The sequence below is a fragment of the Haliaeetus albicilla genome, chromosome 18 (assembly GCF_947461875.1).
Source record: "Haliaeetus albicilla chromosome 18, bHalAlb1.1, whole genome shotgun sequence".
NCBI lineage: Eukaryota > Metazoa > Chordata > Aves > Accipitriformes > Accipitridae > Haliaeetus > Haliaeetus albicilla.
In genome coordinates, this window is record NC_091500.1 from 8,684,049 (window position 1) to 8,705,125 (window position 21,077).

Consider the following 21,077-nt stretch of genomic DNA (forward strand, 5'->3'; position numbering starts at 1 on the left):
AGCATTAGGTATGCTCACTGAATTTTGTGAAATAAACATGCTAATGTTGTGCTTGTGCATAAGATACGACATATCTGTTCTTGGCATTTCTTTGATGACCAAAGAAGTACTCACCACCATAAGACTTTATAACCTGGCAGTGGGTGACTCCCAGATACAAATCTGGAAAAATCAGTACATTAATTGTGATTATTAATGAGTGCCATTGTTGTCTTTTAAAATAGAACAATAGAATCACAGAATACTTTTGACAGAAACACAAGGAGCAGCTTTAAATAATTGTGGCCAAAGATCTTGGTAGTCTAGAAGCAGTGCAATAGCTTACAGAATGTTGGAAGTATCCTGCAGCATTTCCTGTTTCCATTATTCATTTCTACAGAAGTAGGAATGCACAGTCCCTTAAAAATGCACAGTCCCTTACAAAAGGGGCACTTAGTTCCTATAATGATGCTATAGTGTTTATTTGCTGTATTCTGTAATGAACTGCATTTAGCAATTTTAGTTAACAGTATAGAACTAGTTAGAATAAGCAAAGTGAATGATTTTGAAAGCTCTAAATAAATCAGAGTCTGAATATTAAGGATGAAACCTATTCAATGGAAAGTCTTTACCAAACTGCACTGGAATTAACATTTCTTTAGGGTCTGAGTTCTCACACTGCACCTCATGATGGAAGTCAGAATAAAAGTGTACCCTGACAACACACATTACATGAATTATGATGCAGCACCTGCCCCATTGTGATCTGTTCTTCAGAGGAAAGTGCTAAACCTTTCCCACTTTTTAAAATTTTCACAGTTTTCTTTCCATCTGTCCCCCTGCTGTTTTTTCACTGTGGTATCCACTCTGCGATGTTCCTTGGAGCAATGTTCCTCTGACGTTCCAATGTGCCATCACAGTCACCAGCACACATTAGGATGTGTCGAACCAGCAAAAAAACATCAGGCAGCACAGATGCTGAATTTTCCTGATTTGCCTGGAATGTTACACAGCAATGAGAGACTTGGAAAGTTGCTTCCATAAATCAGTTTTTGTAACTAAAGCACATGGCTTTGGTATTATTATTATTTTCTTTTTTTTTAGTTTGATTCTTTACTTAGCAGCTAGTAGCACTATGCAATCACTTGTTCCAAGGAAATCAATTAGTGCAATCAGCCTGGATTTTCTTTGTTCTGAAGATGGATTTTTTTTGAGACTGAGGAATTAAACATATGGAAAGGGCAGTCTGTTTTATATGAAAACTATGGTGAATCAAATAATGAAATGTTTTTTCATTGCAATTTAAACTTAAAATTTCTGTAATTTAAAATAAACCAAAATGTAATCATGATTTTTGTATCTTTTTAAGCAAAAAGTATCCAACAATGGTGATTTGGAAAAGTGACTGATGCAATAGATAAATGTTTTATTGCAAAAGTCTATAGTATTTTCGAGTTTCTAAAGAAAGTTTATGTAATTTTTCCTGATTGAGACAATAGGGCCTCCTAAAAATTTCCTTACAGTTGCACAAATACAGGAGAGGGTCACATTGCCACGCTGAATAGAATACAAAGTTCCACACCGTCGTTTTTCCCTGCTCAACTACTTAATAACACACCTCAAATACAGAGTTTGAAAATCCAGTTCTAAACTCTTAAAAAAAGCATTAGGGTATATTGCTCTATTTCAATGGCTAACTTTTTGTGTTAAATTAACATAATTTAATCTTGGAGGCCCTGTAGTCAAGTGAAAAGATTTAACCTCTACATAGTACTGATTTCATACATTGTAATAAAAGTTTAAGAGGAAATAGTAAGCTTTTATGCCAGAAATAGAAAACTAGCAGGTCTGTAGTATTGACCTGGAATCGGCGCTTAAGATGTTTAATCTACAGCTCACATCTTGTTTAATTTATACATTAGCACAATGTTTGAGTGCCTTGCCACCACCAAGGGTCTGTAACATTATACCTATATTCAGAAATGGAAAAAAAGAACATTCTCACACTTGCAGACTGATTACTTTCATTAGGTTTAATTAGTTTCCTTAGCACTTGTAAAGAGAATTGTAGCTGGTGTTTAACTGGTTGGGTGGCTTACACCAATAGTGAAAGAGGACTGTAAACAGAAAAGGTGCAGCAGCTGCTTAAAATAGAAATACTTAATTCTCTTGCGATAATAAAATAAAGCTCAACATGTTACCAATTTTTTGGAAGAACAGAGTATCATCTTCTAGAATACTTGTGCCATCTGCTTGGGAGTCTCTGTGATGCTTTAGGTTGTATTCTGAAGAAGGGACTGAAAAGATTAAGTGGTCAGATGTTTGCAGGGGGAGTTATGGTACAAAAATAATTTGCACCTTTTGAACATACAAGCTTTTATGACATATATCCCTGTCTATTTATGTTATGGTAATAACAGGATATTTCCATATTCTCTTGAAATACCAGAGGCTGAAGTCCATATTATATATAAGGAGTATGAGTATGATGAGTATGTATATGGGCATACATACACAGACATAGTCAAAAGGAGAGACAGTATTGCAACTAATAAAATTCCTCTAAAGGTCAAAATCATATAGTGTACTAATCAAAATTACTCTTCTTCATATTTCTTTAAATAGTGCAAAAGAGTGAAGACTTCCTCATTTTCCCAATGGTGCCAGAGTGAAAGTCGTTTTGAGCAGTCAGTGAGAAGATCTAGCTTTCCCAGACATTTGAGATGCTTTTCTTATGTCTCGTTGGCTGAACCTGGGCTACAAAACATAATAGGGCATTAAGACGTGAGAACTGCCAGTCAGCATGTCCTTACCACAGTTTCCCTTGAGTGCAAGGGGGTACTGGGCCTAAAGTTTTATTTTAAATAGGTTGCCTGGACTGGTGCTGAAGCTTTGGAAGATAGAAGCTATTATCCTCATCTAGACGTGGCCTCAGCTGCAGCTATTAATTCTGTTCAAGTCAGAAGTAACTTAAGCTTGTTACAGTCTGATATTTTCTGAAATGTTTGAAATTAGCCTGATGATTAGCAGAAAGGACTTATAACAGAAAAAAAATGTAGCTGCAGCTGGTCTGGAGAACATATTATGCCTCTATCCATGTAAATTGTTCCTTTATGTCAATATTACTGCATTTTGGTGGAGACCTCTGTGGAATCTTTCACTGCTGCTGCCTATGATTTACTTCTTTTTACATGCATGGAAATAGTGTTGTTCAAGGGCAGACAATTTGGCATCATTTTATAAACAAGCATTATAAACATAGAGAAAAGGGATAGGTCATTTTATACCAAATTTAGCTGCTCATTTAGGGAGATAAAAAAATGAAGTTAAGTGCTATATCCATTAAAATCCTACTCTGTTGTCTCAATCGTTTGGGGGTAAAAAAGTACAAGAAAGCCATTGACTTTGCTGTTTCCTTTGGGAGAAGCACAGATGTGGAAGAACAATTTTTAACACCTAAGTGAGGTGGCTTATGAACTGTGTCTAAGTTCGTTCAAAGCCCTCCAAAATATGGAGTACATTTCCATCCAGTTCACATAATAGCTCAGGCTCTGATTCAACAGAGCTTTTAAAAATGCAAGTAGTTCCTCATCTGTTTAAAATTATAGTTGTGCTGTGCACTGTGTTTCTCTGGGGTATTATTTCGGATTTTACTTTTCTCGTTATTTTTATATATATATTTATACAAACTACCAGCTTTATTTCAGCACGTTACAATTTTCTGTGTGGAAGTTTTGTTTCTGAAAGACATGATAGCAAAAGGCAATGACAGCTAAGATTTTTCTCACCTTACTCTACCAGCTGGATTTGTCCCAGTCTTGGAAAGGGCTGCCACTCATTGCAAGAGACTAACGTGGTCTAATATGGTCTCACAGATAGTTGAGTTTTGCCCTGTTTACTGAGGTTATGGATAATGTTAGCAAACAATGCAATTTTTTTCATGGTGATTTTGAAAGCTGCATATATCCACTAGGAACAGAACATTGAAATGCAACAGTGTCAAAAAAGCCAACTTTGTACCTGTTCTTGCATGTGGGCTTAACTTCAGAGTCTCTGGTGGTCTCAAAGATGCTAAATATATGCGCACATTTTTTTAGCCTACTTTCTACCTCTGCTGTAGAAATTGTGAGTGATGTAAATTATTATGGGGAAAGACTGTAAATCTGAAAAATTCCCAAGCTGCTGATAGAATTCCCCCATCCACCTTCAAACAGGGTTGACCACAATAAAATATAACAAAAACTGATTCTGCATGAAAAAAGAATCTCTGCAAATTTCAGAATAAAACCAAGGTAGTCAGCCCCAGCCATTGCCAAGTATAGGCTGGTCAATCATTACCTTGCTTTAGAGCTGTGCCCTTCCCAGAGGTCTGAGAGCCAAGAACAATGCAAAGGACACAGTCAAACCCATGGCCATCATCATCATTTCAATACTAATGCAGACAAAGAATTCAGATTTCAAACTCTTCCATCCATAAAACCAAACTATCAGAACTTCATCCAACCTAGTAAGAAAACACCAAGAAGCTGGTAGATCACTGCAGTTTATATTTCCTCCAGACAGGGTTGGGGAAGGATGTTTCACAGGGCTGGCACTACGGAAATCATCAGAGGCACACTGGAATGTGTGTGGAGGCAAAACCCTCTGACTTTCACACAAACCCAAGCAATCAGGCAGCACTGAACTATTTTTGTGGAAACAGGTTATTATCCATTCATGAATTCCAGATGGGAAGGGACAGCTGTCATGCTGATGACATCATTCCTGTTGACACTGGAGGATGGAAAGGAAAAACTGAGAGTCATATGTAAAGTATGCCAACAGTGATGACAGCGCCAGGCAAAAGAATGTAGGGATGTTGGGCAAAACAATGTACATAATGACTAAGACAAATAAGGTCAAGTACACACTAAAATGAAGGGGCAGCCACAGGACAGTAGTTTAGAAGTTAGTCTGGAAAATATTCTCTGTCATACTTTGTGTGCTAAATACAGAAACAGAACATCAGGAATCATTTGGTTACTAGGAGATTTCACATAATAAGAAAACTACTAACGATTTTTGAGATTTTCAAAAAGCCCAAAGTTAGCCGCCTTCTGTTTCTGTAAATTTTGAGAACCTCATGAAGCCTTTTTTAGATGACTTCCTAATTAAAGAATCATAGAATCATAGAATGGTTTGTGTTGGAAGGGACCTCAAAGATCATCTAGTTCCAACCCCCCTGCCATGGGCAGGGACACCTTCCACTAGACCAGGTTGCTCAAAGCCCCATCCAACCTGGCCTTGAACACTGCCAGGGATGGGGCAGCCACAGCTTCTCTGGGCAACCTGTTCCAGTGCCTCACCATCCTCACAGTGAAGAAATTCCTCAACATCAAGTTAATTTCTTAGTGGCTTTGTTTTTGTTGTTGTTTGGGGTTTTTTTTTGTTTTATTTTGAAAATCTGTTGAAGAAAAAAAATCTTGGGACTGAAGAAAGGGAGGCATTTTCACAGACACAAAGGAACTGTGGAAACTTATTCCCTCTTAATAGCAAGAGGTAAAAGATTTAGACAAAGAATTTGGTACTGGGATGGTCTACTACATTAAAAATGAAATGGGATTTTATGTGTCATCCTTATCCAAAGCTAAAACATTCTGAAGATCATGGCATGGTGGAATGTAAGAAAAATTAATATTTCTTGCAGTTCAATTATGAGAACCTTAACAATGTTCTAATTACCAAGGAAATTCTCTGAATAGCAAAGAACTCTTAGATAACATGTCATTTTATAGTTGTATTTCAATGTCTAATTCCCAAAGACAAGACTGGTGCAAGTGATGATTCAAAGGAAACTGCATTTCTGTTGAATAAGAAATGAAAGCAAGATAGGGAGAAGAGAAAACTTGGAGAAGATTGCTTCGCTGAATGAATTTTGACTTTGTCACTAAACTTATGTGAGTGGCAGACCTTTAGAGATAAAACAGTATATGAAGGTACCATCTGCAGGAACTGGGAGGTTGGCGAATGTCTCTTGTTGAGCTACAGGCATCAAAAGTGAGGCTGACAGCCCTAGATACTGAATTTTAAGGAATATTTTCCTCCTGCAGGCACAGGCAAATGGTCTCTTGCAAATGCTGTATTGCAGGGAGGCACCTCAGATTTTCAGGCACATCTCTGAGTTTCTTTCTTTTCTCCCGTCTCAGATCTTCCTATTAGCCTTTGGTTAACTCTCTGCATAGCTCACATGCTACCGTTTTTTAAGCCTGATATTGGCTGTGATTTCTTATGATATTATCATGCTATTAGAGAAGCAGTCAGAAAGACGCTGTGACAGTTTTGTCTTTCATCTTCAGTTTATGACCATTCTAAAGCACAAACAAGAATGTCTGTCTTTTTAACAATCATTTCAAGGAATAAACAGTGTCCATTACATACAAACCCATGAATAAAGGGCAACTGTTTTTAGACACTTTCAAAGATAGATTACTGAAGAATTTCTTGGTAAATACACATAAGTTTTGTAAGCAGCCTACAACATTATTTTAAAACAGAAGGTAGTACTTGCTTATGCCCGCACTAATCTGTAAAGTCTACCAGGACTCTTCTGTCAAACACTTAATGAGAATTCCCTCAGCTGGAGTACTTCCAGGTTGCAGATCATACAGATTCTTACAAGGGCCCTAGTTTGATCCAGTCATCACCGCCATCTCCCAAGCTCTGTAAAACTGCTGGTAAAGCTCCTTTGTCATCTTGCCGTTGACCTCTCTGTACTATTCATAACACTGATCCACTCTGCAGCTCTGCACTGAGGTTCTCACCCACCAGTGCTTCTTGTTCTCGTCAGCCTGCTAACAACATGGCACCAGGTGATGAGATCTCATCTCAGGACAATGGTGGATGGCTCCAGACAAAACTATGCTGAACTGCTTTTAATACACTGTCAAGACAGTTGTACTGTTGGTACTTTTGGTGAGCCAGCTTGGCTCACCATATAGATGCTGCCTTCTGGAAGTGAATTATGTCAAGCTCTTATCAAGCTGTAGCACGGGAGATATGCTGACAAGCTGTAGTAGTGTCACAAGTTGCTGATGGCAATTCATTGTAATTAGTAGTGGATGAGGCCCTCTATAGACAGAGAGGAGCAGCCTCATGTTCACAAGCCCTGATCCTCATGGGGGACTTCAGCCACCCCAATATCTGTTGGAGGAACAACACGGCAGGGCATAAGCCATCCAGGAGGTTCCTGGAATGTCTTGATGATAACTTCCTTCTCCAAGAGATGGAGGAGCCAACAAGGGGAGGTGCTGGACCTTGTTCTCACCAACAAGGAGGGACTGGAGGGGAATGTGAAGCTCAAGGGCAGCCTTGGCTGCAGTGACCATGAAATGGTGGAGTTCAAGATCCTTAGGGCAGCGAGGAGGGCACACAGCAAGCTTGCTACCCTGGCCTTCAGGAGAGCAGACTGTGGCCTCTTCAGGGATCTGCTTGGTGGGAGGCGTCCAAGAAAGCTGGTTAACATTCAAGGATCACCTCCTCCAAACTCAGGAGCGATGCATCCCAACAAAGAGGGAGTCAGGCAAAAACACCAGGAGGCCTGCATGGATGAACAAGGAGCTCCTGGACAAACTCAAACACAAAAAGGAAGCCTACAGAGGGTGCAAGCATGGTCAGGTAGCCTGGGACAAATACCGAGAAATTGTCTGAGCAGCCAGGGACGAGGTTAGGAAAGCCAAAGCCCTGGTAGAATTAAATCTGGCCAGGGATGTCAAGGGCAAGAAGAAAAGCTTCTATAGCTACATCAGTGATAAAAGGAAGACTAGGGAAAATGTGGGCCCTCTCTGGAAGGAAATGGGAGACCTGGTTACCAGGGATATGGAGAAGGCTGAGGTACTCAATGACTTCTTTGCCTCAGTTTTCACTGGAAAGTGCTCCAGCCACACCGCCCAAGTTGCAGAAGGCACAGACAGGGACTGGGACAATGACGAACTGCCCACTGTAGGAGAAGAGAAGGAGTTTGAGACCATCTAAGGAACCTGAAGGTGCACAAGTCCATGGGACCTGATGAGATGCATCTGCGGGTCCTGAGGGAACTGGTGGATGAAGTGGCCAAGCCACTATCAATCATATTTGAGAAGCCGTGGCAGTGCAGGGAAGTTCCTACTGACTGGAAAAGAGGAAACATAACCCCCATTTTTAAAAAGGGAAAAAAGGAAGACTCGGGGAACTACAGGCCGGTCAGTCTCACCTCTGTGCCTGGCAAGATCATGGAGCAGATCCCTCTGGAAACTATGCTAAGGCACATGGAAAATAAGGATTTGATTGGTGACAGCCAGCATGGCTTCACTAAGGGCATATCATGCCTGACAAATTTGGTGGCTTTCTACAATAGGGTTACCCTTGGTGTTTAAGGGAAGAGCAAATGATGTCATTTACCTTGACTTGTGGAAAGCATTTGACATTGTCCCCTATGACGTCCTTGTCTCTAAATTGGAGAGACAAAGATTTGATGGATGCACCACTTGGTGAACAAGGAATTGGCTGAATGGTCACACTCAAAGAGTTGCAGTCAACAGCTCGATGTCCAAGTGGAGAGCAGTGACGAGTAGGGTTCCTCAGGGGTTGGTATTGGGACCAGCACTGTTTAACATCTTTGTCGGTGGCATGGACAGTGGGACTGAATGCACCCTCAGCAAGTTTGTTGATGGCACCAAGCTGTGTGGTGCAGTCGACGTGCTAGGGGGAAGGGATGCCATCCAGAGGGACCTTGACATGCTCCAGAAATGGGCCTGTGTGAACCTCATGAAGTTCAACAAGGCCAAGTGCAAGGTCCTGCACATGGGTCGGGGCAATCCTAAGCACAAATACAGGCTGGGTGGAGAATGGATTGAGAGCAGTCCTGAGGAGAAGGACTTGGGGGTGTTGGTTGACGAGAAGCTCAACATGGCCCGGCAATGTGCGCTTGCAGCCCAGAAAGCCAACTGTATCCTGGGCTGCATCAAAGGAAGGGTGATCAGCAGGTCAAGGGAGGTGATTCTCCCCCTCTACTCCACTCTCGTGAGACCCCACCTGGAGTCCTGTGTTCAGCTCTGGGGCCCCCAACATGAGAAGGACATGGACCTGTTGGAGCAAGTCCAGAGGAGGGCCACAAAGATGACCAGAGGGCTGGAGCGTTTCTCCTATGAGGACAGGCTGAGACACTTGGGGTTGTTCAGCCTGGAGAAGAGAAGGCTCTGGGGAGACCTTGTAGCAGCCTTCCAGTACCTGAAGGGGGCCGACAAGAAAGCTGGAGAGGGACTTTTTACAAGGGCGTGTAGTGATAGGCCAAGGGGTAATGGCTTGAAACTGAAAGAGGGTAGATTTAGATTAGACATAGGGAAGAAGTTCTTCACTGTGAGGGTGATGAGGCACTGGAACAGTTTGCCCGGAGAGGTTGTGGATGCCTCATCCCTGGCAGTGTTCAAGGCCAGGTTGGATGGGGCTTTGAGCAACCTGGTCTAGTGGAAGGTGTCCCTGCCCATGGCAGGGGGGTTGGAACTAGATGAGCTTTAAGGTCCCTTCCAACCCAAACCCTTCTATGATACGTAAACATACTGGTATATCTGTGCTATTGCATGAGACATCTAGGACAGTACCAAAACATTCAAAAGGGAAGATGATTATTATAATCAGAAGAGGAATGATTCTCTCCTTTAGGAATTATTCATATCATACCAATATTGTGAGCATGTTATCTCCATGCTTCACAGTTCTGATATCTGTCTGACTCCTAAAGCAGGCTTCGCCTCTGTTCCTTCCACATGTAATTGACAGAGATGGCATGAGAGCACCTACCACTATTTCTGGTGCTGTCCACTGATTATCCTCTGCTGCCATGATGCTGTGGTTCTAATGTGATAACCATGTTTCTCCTACATGAGCCCTTAGTTGACTCAAGATCATCTGACCCTGCTTGTTTGTCTGTTTTGGCATTGGTATGGAGAGCACTGTTGAGTGTTACCTGTTTTGCACCTCACAATTTACTTGCGGAACAACAAGGGATTCAGAGATATCTTGTCAAGACCCCTTCCACAACATACTATCCAAGGACACACACCAACCACTTAGTCATATCCTGGGCCTGTGCTGTTAAGGAGACATCATATGTAAATGCTAAACATCACACGGTTCTCTACCCTCGCAGGTTCATGCTTCAGGTGCTGTTCTTGCCCAAGGTCAAGGGATAGGAGAACAGACTTCAGTGCCACTGAGTTCAGACTGAAGGTGAAGTAGGACTGTTCACCAGCTCCCACAGTCAACTCACACTTCCTCTTCTTCATGACTTATCATATCCCAGAGCCAGTTCCCAGTGCTCCAGCCTGTGTTCTCCTTACAGTATCTCCCACATATATGACATTTTCCTTTAAGGATGTGTTTTTCTAGGATGTAAAAGTTATGACAGTTTGATATTCTTACCCTGCCATGACTACAGTGAAGGAGAAAAAGGACTGATAGAGCTATAGGCCCTCCTAGCATAGACTGAGCCCCAAAACCAGATGCACACTACTAAGCACATACTTTTCTGTTGCTGAGTGTGAAAACTGTTTACTGATAGCACCTCCAAGCAAAATATGTTGAGTATTGAGGGAAGTTATTCAGGTTATGAGTAAGGCCTGATATCTAGGGTATACCTAAGAGCATCCCAGGGACTGCCTGCTACATCATGAGACTAATAACCAAGAAAGAGTTTGATCAGGAAGGGCAGCTGCTCTTAGAGGACCCAGACCATGTTATTTGTAAATTGCAATTAAGAAAATATTTTCATAGAGGACCTGCTTGTTTCCTGGGGCCATCTGGATTCCCTCAGAACCTGCCGAGATTAAACACATTCCCTTTAGACAGTGGCTTGTGTCAGATTTCCTGAAGTAATTGACAGAAAACAGAAATACAGCTCTGGTTTGGCTGCTAAAAGCATCCTGGTTAAAGCACTCCTATGAGGATGGGACTGGGGATCTGCCTTTTCAGGCATCTGCCCTGCTTAGCCGTGTGATGAGTCTAGGCACACTGGGGAAAAAGCATTAGCTAATGTACTTGTTGGGCTGGTGCCATGGCCATGGTCACCTGTAACCTGTGGTGGGTTGACCCTGGCTGGACACCAGGTGCCCACCAAAGCCGCTCTATCACTCCCCTCCTCAGCTGGACAGGGGAGAGAAAAATATAATGAAAGGCTCATGGGTCAAGATAAGGACAGGGAGAGATTGCTCACCAATTACCATCACAGGCAAAACAAACTTGACTTGGGGAAAATTAATTTAATTTATTACAAATCAAATCAGAGTAGGATAATGAGAAATAAAACTAAATCTTAAAAACACCTTCCCCTCACCCCTCCCTTCTTCCCAGGCTCAGCTTTACTCCACGTTTTCTCTCCCTCCTCCCCCAAGCGGCGCAGGGGGACGGGGAATGGGGGTTGGGGTCAGTTCATCACACGTTGTCTCTGCTGCTCCTTCCTTCTCAGAGGGAGGACTCCTCACTCTTCCCCTGCTCCAGCGTGGGGTCGCTCCCACGGGAGACAGTCCTTCATGAACTTCTCCAATGTGCGTCCTTCCCATGGGCTGCAGTTCTTCACGAACTGCTCCAGTGTGGGTCCCTTCCACGGGCTGCAGTCCCTCAGGCACAGACTGCTCCAGCGTAAGTCCCCCATGGGGTCACAAGTCCTGCCAGAAAACCTGCTCCAGCGTGGGCTCCTCTCTTCACGGGGCCACAGGTCCTGCCAGGAGCCTGCTCCAGCGCAGGCTTCCCACGGGGTCACAGCCTCCTTTGGGCACCCACCTGCTCCGGCGTCGGGTCCTCCCCGGGCTGCAGGTGGAGATCTGCTCCCCCGTGGACCTCCCTGGGCTGCAGGGGGACAGCCTGCCTCACCATGGTCTTCCCCACGGGCTGCAGGGGAATCTCTGCTCCATCACCTGGAGCATCTCCTCCCCTCCTTCTGCACTGACCTGGGGTCTGCAGGGCTGGTGCTCTCACATGTTCTCACTCCTCTCTCCGGCTGCAGTTACTGTTGTGTGGGTTCTTTTTTCCCCTTTTTAAACCTGTTCTCCCAGAGGCACTACCACCGTCGCTGATGGGCTCAACCTTGGCCAGCAGCAGGTCTGTTTTGGAGCCGGCTGGCATTGGCTCTGTCGGACACAGGGGAAGCTTCTAGCAGGTTCTCACAAAAGCCACCCCTGCAGCCCTCCCTAGCTACCAAGGCTGTCACAGAAACCCAATACAAGTGTCCATTGCCTTGCCATTGACCTCTGTCGTGATATCCCTAGAGGTGGAAGCTAATGCAATTTTCCTTCTGTCTCTTTTCTTTTTCCTCATCTGAGAGACAAGGTGTTACCATCCCTCAGGTGATGACTTTTGAAACGCTTCATTTCTGAGGCAGGAGTATTTTACTTCCTCCTCACCTGCCTCAGGTTGGCATTGCTGACTTTCTTATAGGCCTCCTTCAGATTTTTTAACCTTCATCTTGCGCAGTTTTTCTCGTCTTCCTATAATTTGTCAGGCAGTAACCTGTATCTGTAGGTGTAGATTTTGGGAAATGTTGCAAATATTCCAGTTGCATGTGATTTCTGTCTACAAAGATAAATACACAAGTGTCCTCTGGGGACCAGGTCTTTGCTAGAGTGGTGCCATCATATTAAAATGTGAAAGGCTATCAAAGTAAAATATGAAAGATCTTTGTTCTGCTTGTCTAATGGAAATTCTGAAGATGGGCTCCATGAATGAGGGAAATTTGGCTCATGCTGCTGAACTGCTTCACAGCTTTTCAGATAGAGAAGCTTCTGGGTGACACCTTGGCTGAATGAGGAGTACTCTGGAGGGCACTTTGAGGGCTGGGTGCCTCAGAGATATTGTTCCCTGGTTGGAGAGAGCACTCCCTCTCATGCCACATTGACAGGCATTCCAAGGAAAATATGGTGTGGGCAATAAAAAATAAAACAAAGAAAGGTAGCTTATATCAGCTGGTGATCCTCATAGAAAGCTTTTTCTCTGTGACTGCTTTGCAGCTACTGTCAAGGTTGGCAGTAAGAGTTCCCTTGACAGCTACAGACCTGAAAAGCAAGACCAGCTCTGTCTGGGTTGCAGAAGCCTGATCGGGAGCCACATTATAAGAGTAAAAAATAAAACTTGTTATCAGCTGGTTAAAGTGAATGCATGCACCTGTCTTGACTCTTGATTTTCTTGTTCTTGATTCCAGATTGCTATCTGTTTAATCCTAGAAGACTTTTCAACTTGTCCTTGTGCTGATGCAGACATTGGTTTCTTTGGCCCTGACATTGTATCTGACTCAGACAACATCCTTTGCATTTTTCTCTCTTTAGGTCCATAACCCTTGCTGTGACTGAACAAACAGTGCGTAGTGAGAGTAAAGGCCTTCTTACAACTTAGAAAATATTTTTCTGTAGCAAAAGTCATATGGATACTGGGGTTCAAATCTTTCAGGGTCCAATGACCCTACAAAGCCACCTATTTCCCATGAGTCTTGCGGCTACCTCCCCACTCTGCTTAAAATGCATCCATCAATTAAATTTTCCCATATAACTTCAATTAAAAAAACCTAACAACCTGCTGAGCACATCAGATAACTACTGCACCCTATATCTGGGTCTTTATAATTGAGTTGCACTGCACTTTGCAGATATATATTGGCAGACTATTATTTGCAAAATACATGATTTCCTGCCAGTGCATAGCTTCCTGTTTTACACTATTCAAAGTAAAATATATCAGTATAGATCCAGGGAGTTCCACAAATGCAGACCTGGTGAGATTCATGCAAGAAGTTAAATACAAAGAGGGAAAAAGGATACAAATTTTCTTACATTAATTTTTTGAAAGACTTAATAATGTGAAGTAGCTCTTTTTCTGCTGTTGATTTACTGAAATTAGATTGTGGAAAGCAGTGAAAATAAAGTAGTTCTCTAAGCATTCTTCATATTTTGCTTTGGACTCATATCCCACACTAATATAAGTTCCACAGGATCTACACCTCTTTGTGCATAACTTGCTTACTTAAACAATGAATTCTCCTTGAGTACAAGTTTTGCGTAGCATTTTCATGGTCAATTGCTTTCGATATTATTAGAACAAAGATGTCTTAGTAGAGCAAAATGGTAGTACTCACTGAAAAATGCACTGCTTTTCCTTGTCATCACGCTTTTCCTAGACATTTTGTCTAGAGCTCAAGAGGAAAAAAAGCAGCCAAGTTATGTTCCAGTTCATTCTCTCAGTTTCTCGTCTTTTTGAAAAAGATGAGGAATAAATAACTAAGGAAAGGGAATGGTGAAAGGTGGCGGTAAACTGGTGACAGGAAGCATTTGTAACAGAGGGCCTATAATACTGTAGGAAATTCATCCTTAGCAGTACAGTGTCCCTCAGATATTCTGGATGGATTCAGCTGGGAATAAAGATTAGGAAAAAGTGAAGGAAGGACGCTTGCTCTCCAAGGTCTGTCTGGGAAAGTACTTTATTCTTGTGGCCTAGGGTCTTTCTGGTAATGTGCTCCAAAGTGCTCTGGTTTCTATCAAACCTAGATCAAATCATTTTAGTGAGGCGGTGGGTTCACCGCCCTGCCTGCATCATCCTGCATCACTTCTATGATGAATGCTATATGACATATTACAAAAACTGAAAAGCTTTAAAAAATGTTCATGAGGTAGCATGGGCCAAGAATAGTTGGCTGGAGCTAGAATAAAAATATTTCTTGCCAGAAGTATGTGATACAAAGGGGAGGAGTGTGAAACCCAGGAAGTCTTTTAATAACAAAGAGGGCAGCCATTCTAGACAAGGCATTGATTCTTCATTTGTTTTGCATTTAAATCAAGACTACTTAGACTAGCATATTAAGAGAAAGAGACAGAAGTTTATCTAGTCAGAGTCAAGGTTGCTATAAAAGCAGGATTCTAAGAATCTGTATTTCAGCTGAGATACTCCAGTACTGTTAGCCAGATATCATGTTGTTAACAATAGGGTAGAATTTCTTATATATATATATTTATATACACGTTTTAGCACTTGTAGTCTCTTGTTTCTGACTTCTACTGCTACTTCCCACAGATGTTTACCTTAAACCTGAAGACATACATCTTTCATCTGTTTCCCTGTGAAGCCTGCCTAGCAGTGAAACACGTCAGCCAGGGACAAGGTGCCTTGCCCCACGAAGGCTTTGGATCAGTAAAGGATACATGTGCCTCAAAGGACAGGCTTCGAGCAGGAACTTAGCAGAATGAGGCTGCCTTCCAAGCCCCAAAGGAGAGACTAAGATGAGGTATCAGACTACCCATGAGGCTGGAGGTAGCAAGCATAGGTCTATGAAGTACAGGTGCGATGTTACCTGCGCGAAGTCCAGATGTCTAGAAAGCCAAGTCCAGTGACTGCAAGCTGGTGTACTTACACCTTCCACTGGTTTTTTATATTCGATCACATGGTAGTCCATTGATTATCAGCCTTTTATCATGTCCTGCATTCTGTGATTAGTTAATGACTTCATTTAAACGCTGAAGCATTTAGCACTCAGAGCTAATAATTATTGACGTCCCCTGTTCGGTTTGTACACTAGGCTATATAACTTTGGATTCTGTGTTTGGATGTTTCTCAGCTAATACTTTCTTCTCTGTGCGACACATTTTCCCTGGCTGATATAAGTCGGATCCCAGCAGCGCTTGCTGAGTAGCCTGCTTAGTCACATATGCAACTAAGCAGTTTTACAGATTGTGTGAGTGCATCTCACCTAGTTATTAGTTATAGCACATTTAGATCATGGTGAAGACAGCTAGACTTCTTGCTTTTCAAACCTGCATAGTATTACCTCGCCTGCACACAGGATATAGGCACCCAAAGCTATTGAAGTGTGATGGGATTAAGAAGCATGACTTTTTCAGACTCTTTTGAAAATCCAGGCCATAACTAAGTCATAAGCTGTGTATAACTGGGAGCATCACTTTCAGATGTAGAAACCTGAATTTTTTTGTCTGCACTGATATAAAAGTGGGCTTATCTTTCAAAGACACTGAGCTCTGATTAGCCACGCACAGAATTTAATGAAAATCTTGATCTATTATTATAAATATTATTATTATTTGAGTGCTTTTATTCCACGCTGCATTGTTCTAATCATCATATAAACACACACAAAAGATAGATCCCTCCCCAGACAGCTTGTAATGTCAGTAGCTTTGCCTCTGAAAATCTGAAAACATGTTATTTATGTGTAAAGTTTACAAAAGTAATTTTGCATATTGAAATGATTAACAATTTCTGTAGGGCTACGAGAAAATGTTTTACTGCAATATCCAGGTCTCTCTATGAAAGAAACCTAAACCAAAACAGATTTGTATGCAGAGTATTGGTAGACCCATTGTTATAAATAATGCAAACTTCTTCAATATGAATATACTGTACATAGAAAGCTCATTTTCCTTGTGTGCTGCTCAGGCCAGTTATCACAAATGCATAAAATGTAAACATGATGTATTATAATTTGGTTAGGATGAACAGTGAGGATTTTATGTCGTATTAGTTTTTTTAATGCTATACTTTTATTGAAGTTGATTTAGCCAGCCTCCTATGATCCTCGTTGGGTGCCTGCAAGATTGAAAATGAGTGGATGTCCAGAGTAACAGCACAAGTGTTTTTATTATGCAGATACCGTGCTGTGTTTCAGCCACAGATGGAACCAAATGATTAATTACATCACAAAAATTTTTCAGGCGTCAAATTATTAGGCTGGATTGGCTTGATCCGTATTAGTTAGACCTGGAGCTAGATTTCAAAAGACTTCAATGTTTAGAGTAGTTTCAGTGCTGGCTTCATGTTCATATTAATTTCTTAAATCTCAGCTTTTGGCATCAGCCAGAACACACACCCGTGCCCCGGTTTTGTGCAGGACTCTCCACACTACCTGAACATGGTTGTATTTTTGCCATCTGCTAGAGTAATACCCTTATTCTCTGAATTTTAGGTCTGCCAAAGGGAGTCAGGAGGGGTTGTATGGCTACACCAAGTGCACTAATGCACAGTTAGGAGAAGGGAAGAGAATGCTTCACCTACTTTCTACTCAGTTCAGGGAAGATTCCTGCCTTCTTGAGCACCCCTAAGCTTTGCCCTGTCTCAAAAGCTTATGCTTGCTTTTTGGACTCGTTTAAGCCCTCTACTAAATTTTGGAATGGCTTTCTCATCCCATAATTGAAATAGCAGACTTTCTCCTTTACTTGCATCCCTGTTGTACCTTCAGCTGAATGGGAGACAGATTTATAGATTTAGAGAGCCAAATCCTACTTCCAGGTGATGGCTTTTCCTGAAGACTTGGAGAATTGCAGATGCATACCAGCGAATGTATTTATATCATGTGAGTGATGTAAGAAAAGCACTGATGTAGGAAGCTTTATGTGACATAGATTTAGTGTACACTCCAAAGGGCAAGGGAACATTTTGGTTTTGGACACCAGGTAAATGTCTTCAGCTTTGCTGTCAATTTTCATCTGTAAAATGTAAACTAAAGATCTCTATTTCAGAGTGGTACTCTAAGGAGAAGAGCTTTAAGATATGCAAGCAGGATGCTGCAGTGGTCACACAGCTACAGCAGGAGATTGGTAATGGGAATGGAAGTTCCTTATTACTGATGCAGAAGGAGGTAGCAGGTTTGCATGACCTGGAGAAGAATTTGTGCCTAAAATGAAGGAAAGATGCAAAAACTTCAACATCTTTCAGATGATGCTCGCTAAATCTGCAGTTGGGCTTCTTTGATGTGATATGGACCATGTAGTGGTTGATTCCTGATGTGAAGGTGCAGAACACTCCTCTTGCTCTGTAGCATCTTCCTACTTTTATGCCTGGCAAAATAAGATCACCTCATAGGACCTTAGGAAGGAAACCTACAATTGTTTCTATCTTCCCTTCACTAGTAGGATTTCACCCTCTAACCAATTAATAGGTACTTTAATTTATGATATGCAGTCTGGACAGCATCCTCCTGCCCAGAAAAACTGTAAAGATTTGTACATATTATGATATTGCTAAGAGCTGTTCCATGTAATGTCACTTTCTGCATATCAGCTATCAAGGAAACTGAGGAATGAAGCTCAGATATTCTCTCGGATATTGTCACTGATGCTGCATGTCTTATCATATTTACCTTATGCCACCAGAGGTCCTATTTAAATCATTGTATATACTTAGAGAAAAAGATATTGATATGAGAAAGCTGGTAAGAACCTAGCTCTTGGGAAAAAGGTATTAAAATAATCACAAGCTGCACGTTAATGGTTGAGCAGTATACGTATATGGTTTTTTGTAGCTCTACCTCGATGTATTCACTAGAAGATTAACTGCTGTTAGCAGAAGAGCAGAATTTAATTGGTCTAACTGAGTAACACAGAATACCAAATCCTCTGTGTACACTCTGCTGCAATTGAGACTACAGCTGCCATTGACTTGAACTGGGCCAGAATTTCAACTGTTATTCTTAATACTTCTCTTTTTTTAATGGATATAAATTGGTCACTTCTGACATCAGTTGGCACGGAGGGTCTTTCTTGGTTAAAATGTAAATTTTAGTGAGTGGAATAATAATAGAAATGAGACCTTTGTCTCTTGAAATTAAAGTGCTTGTAAAGCTGAAGCTGCCAGCTTTGTATATTACAGCCTGAGGAGATAATATACTGAATCATTCATTTCCTTTTCCTATTCTTTTTGCTTTCTTCAAAAGCACGTTCTGTTTCAAGTAATTTCAGTCCAATAATGAATGTAACACTGACTGACTCACCGTCATACAAGATCTGCTTTGGGATATACTTTATCAAGTTTTGTTTCTGTGCAGTCAGAATACTGAGAAAAATGGGAAAAAGTAACATAAGTGGTGAGCTTATGCTTCTTCTCAATGCTTTTAAAATATTGGGTCTTTGTTTGTTGAGAAGCCCACCTGTGTATGCATAGATTACTCTAATGTTGTCTTCTATCCCTCACTACCTGAAGAAAGCAGCTTTCTAATACTAAGGATTCACAAGAGGAATTAGTTAGATTTATTGTTCAAATTATTTTTGCCATGATAGGGTGCTGTCTCGGCTCCAATACTATATTTTCATTAAGAAATTGCATAATGGAGAAGAAGGTATCCTTGTTAAATTTTTCAGATGGCATTATGCTGTTGGTATGTTACAGGACAGGCTTGCAAATGAAAATGGTACTGGCAAACTTGGACATAGTACTGAAAAATGGATCTTGTTCAATAAAGTGCTGCACATAGGAAAAATTATTTGCACAAAACCAGATATATACTGACTGGGAAGAAGTGCTTCTTGGCAGCAGAGCTGCATAAAATGAAAAAGGATTGTGGGCTTAAGGTGCATTTTCATATTATTTCATGTTCTGAAAAAGAAGTGCAAACTGAAATACAGCTTAGAAAAAATGTGACATAATTATTTGACTCTACTCAAGCCTATTAAACTTTAGATGAGAGACTTTGTCCAGTTTGAACACTGAAGTTCAAGCAAGAGTTGGGCCAACTGAGCACATTACAGGAGGGATCAGAAGCCTGCAGACGAGACCAAGGAAGAAAGAAAGAAAGAAAGGATGAATAGTGGGTTTTGTCTTAAGATGCTGTATTGGTTTGTGTGGCAAGGTTTTGGTAGTGGGGGGGCTACGGGGGTATGAGGGTGGCTTCTGTGAGAAGCTGCTAGAAGTTTCCCCTGTGTCCGACAGAGCCAATGCCAGCCGGCTACAAGATGGACCCGCCACTGGCCAAGGCTGAGCCCATCAGCAACAGTGGTAGCACCCCTGGGATAACAGATTTAAGGAGAAAAGAACCTGTACAACAGAAACAGCAGCTGGAGACAGGAGTGAGAACATATGAGAGCACCAGCCCTGCAGACCCCAGTGCAGAAGGAGGGGAGGAGATGCTCCAGGCACTGGAGCAGAGATTCCCCTGCAGCCCGTGGGGAAGACCACAGTGAGGCAGGCTGTCCCCCTGCAGCCCAGGGAGGTCCACGGGGGAGCAGATCTCCACCTGCAGCCCGGGGAGGACCCCACACCGGAGCAGGTGGGTTCCCGAAGAAGGCTGTGACCCCGTGGGAAGCCCGCGCTGGAGCAGGCTCCTGGCAGGACCTGTGGCCCCGTGAAGAGAGGAGCCCACGCTGGAGCAGGTTTTCTGGCAGGACTTGTGACCCCACGGGGGACCCACACTGGAGCAGTCTGTGCCTGAGGGACTGCAGCCCGTGGAAGGGACCCACGCTGGAGCAGTTCGTGAAGAACTGCAGCCCATGGGAAGGACGCACATTGGAGAAGTTCATGAAGGACTGTCTCCCGTGGGAGCGACCCCACGCTGGAGCAGGGGAAGAGTGAGGAGTCCTCCCTCTGAGAAGGAAGGAGCAGCAGAGACAACGTGTGATGAACTGACCCGAAACCCCCATTCCCCGTCCCCCTGCGCCGCTTGGGGGAGGAGGGAGAGAAAACGTGGAGTAAAGCTGAGCCCGGGCAGAAGGGAGGGGTGAGGGGAAGGTGTTTTTAAGATTTAGTTTTATTTCTCACTATCCTACTCCGACTTGATTGGTAATAAATTACACTAGTTTCCCCAAGTCGAGTCTGTTTTGCCTGTGACAGTAATTGCGGAATGATCTCCCTGTCCTTACCTCGACCCATGAGCCTTTTGTTATATTTTCTCTCCCCTGTCCAGCTGAGGAGGGGAGTGATAGAGCGGCTTTGGTGGGCACCTGGTGTCCAGCCAGGGTCAACCCACCACAAATGTGCAGAGAGTGAAGATCCTAGTAACAGTTTTCAAATGCATAGAGAAATGCTTACGAGAGTTGTCTGCACGTAGAGTCTAGGGAAATATACTGGACTTAAATTTCAGGAAGGACGATTCAAATTAGAAAGTAAGACTTCCCAGTAGTAGGGAGAAACAATGAACATATTACTCTCTGGCATTTCCAGCATAGTCAGTAGAACAATTTACAGATGTTGTCAGTTGGGAATGTTCTAGTCCTAACTGACCCTGTCTAGGAAAAGGAGACGGATTACATGATCCATTCAGATCCCTTCTAGTCCCATTAATCTAAGACTTCAGGTTCAGCTATCGACAATAAACTGTGAATGATCTT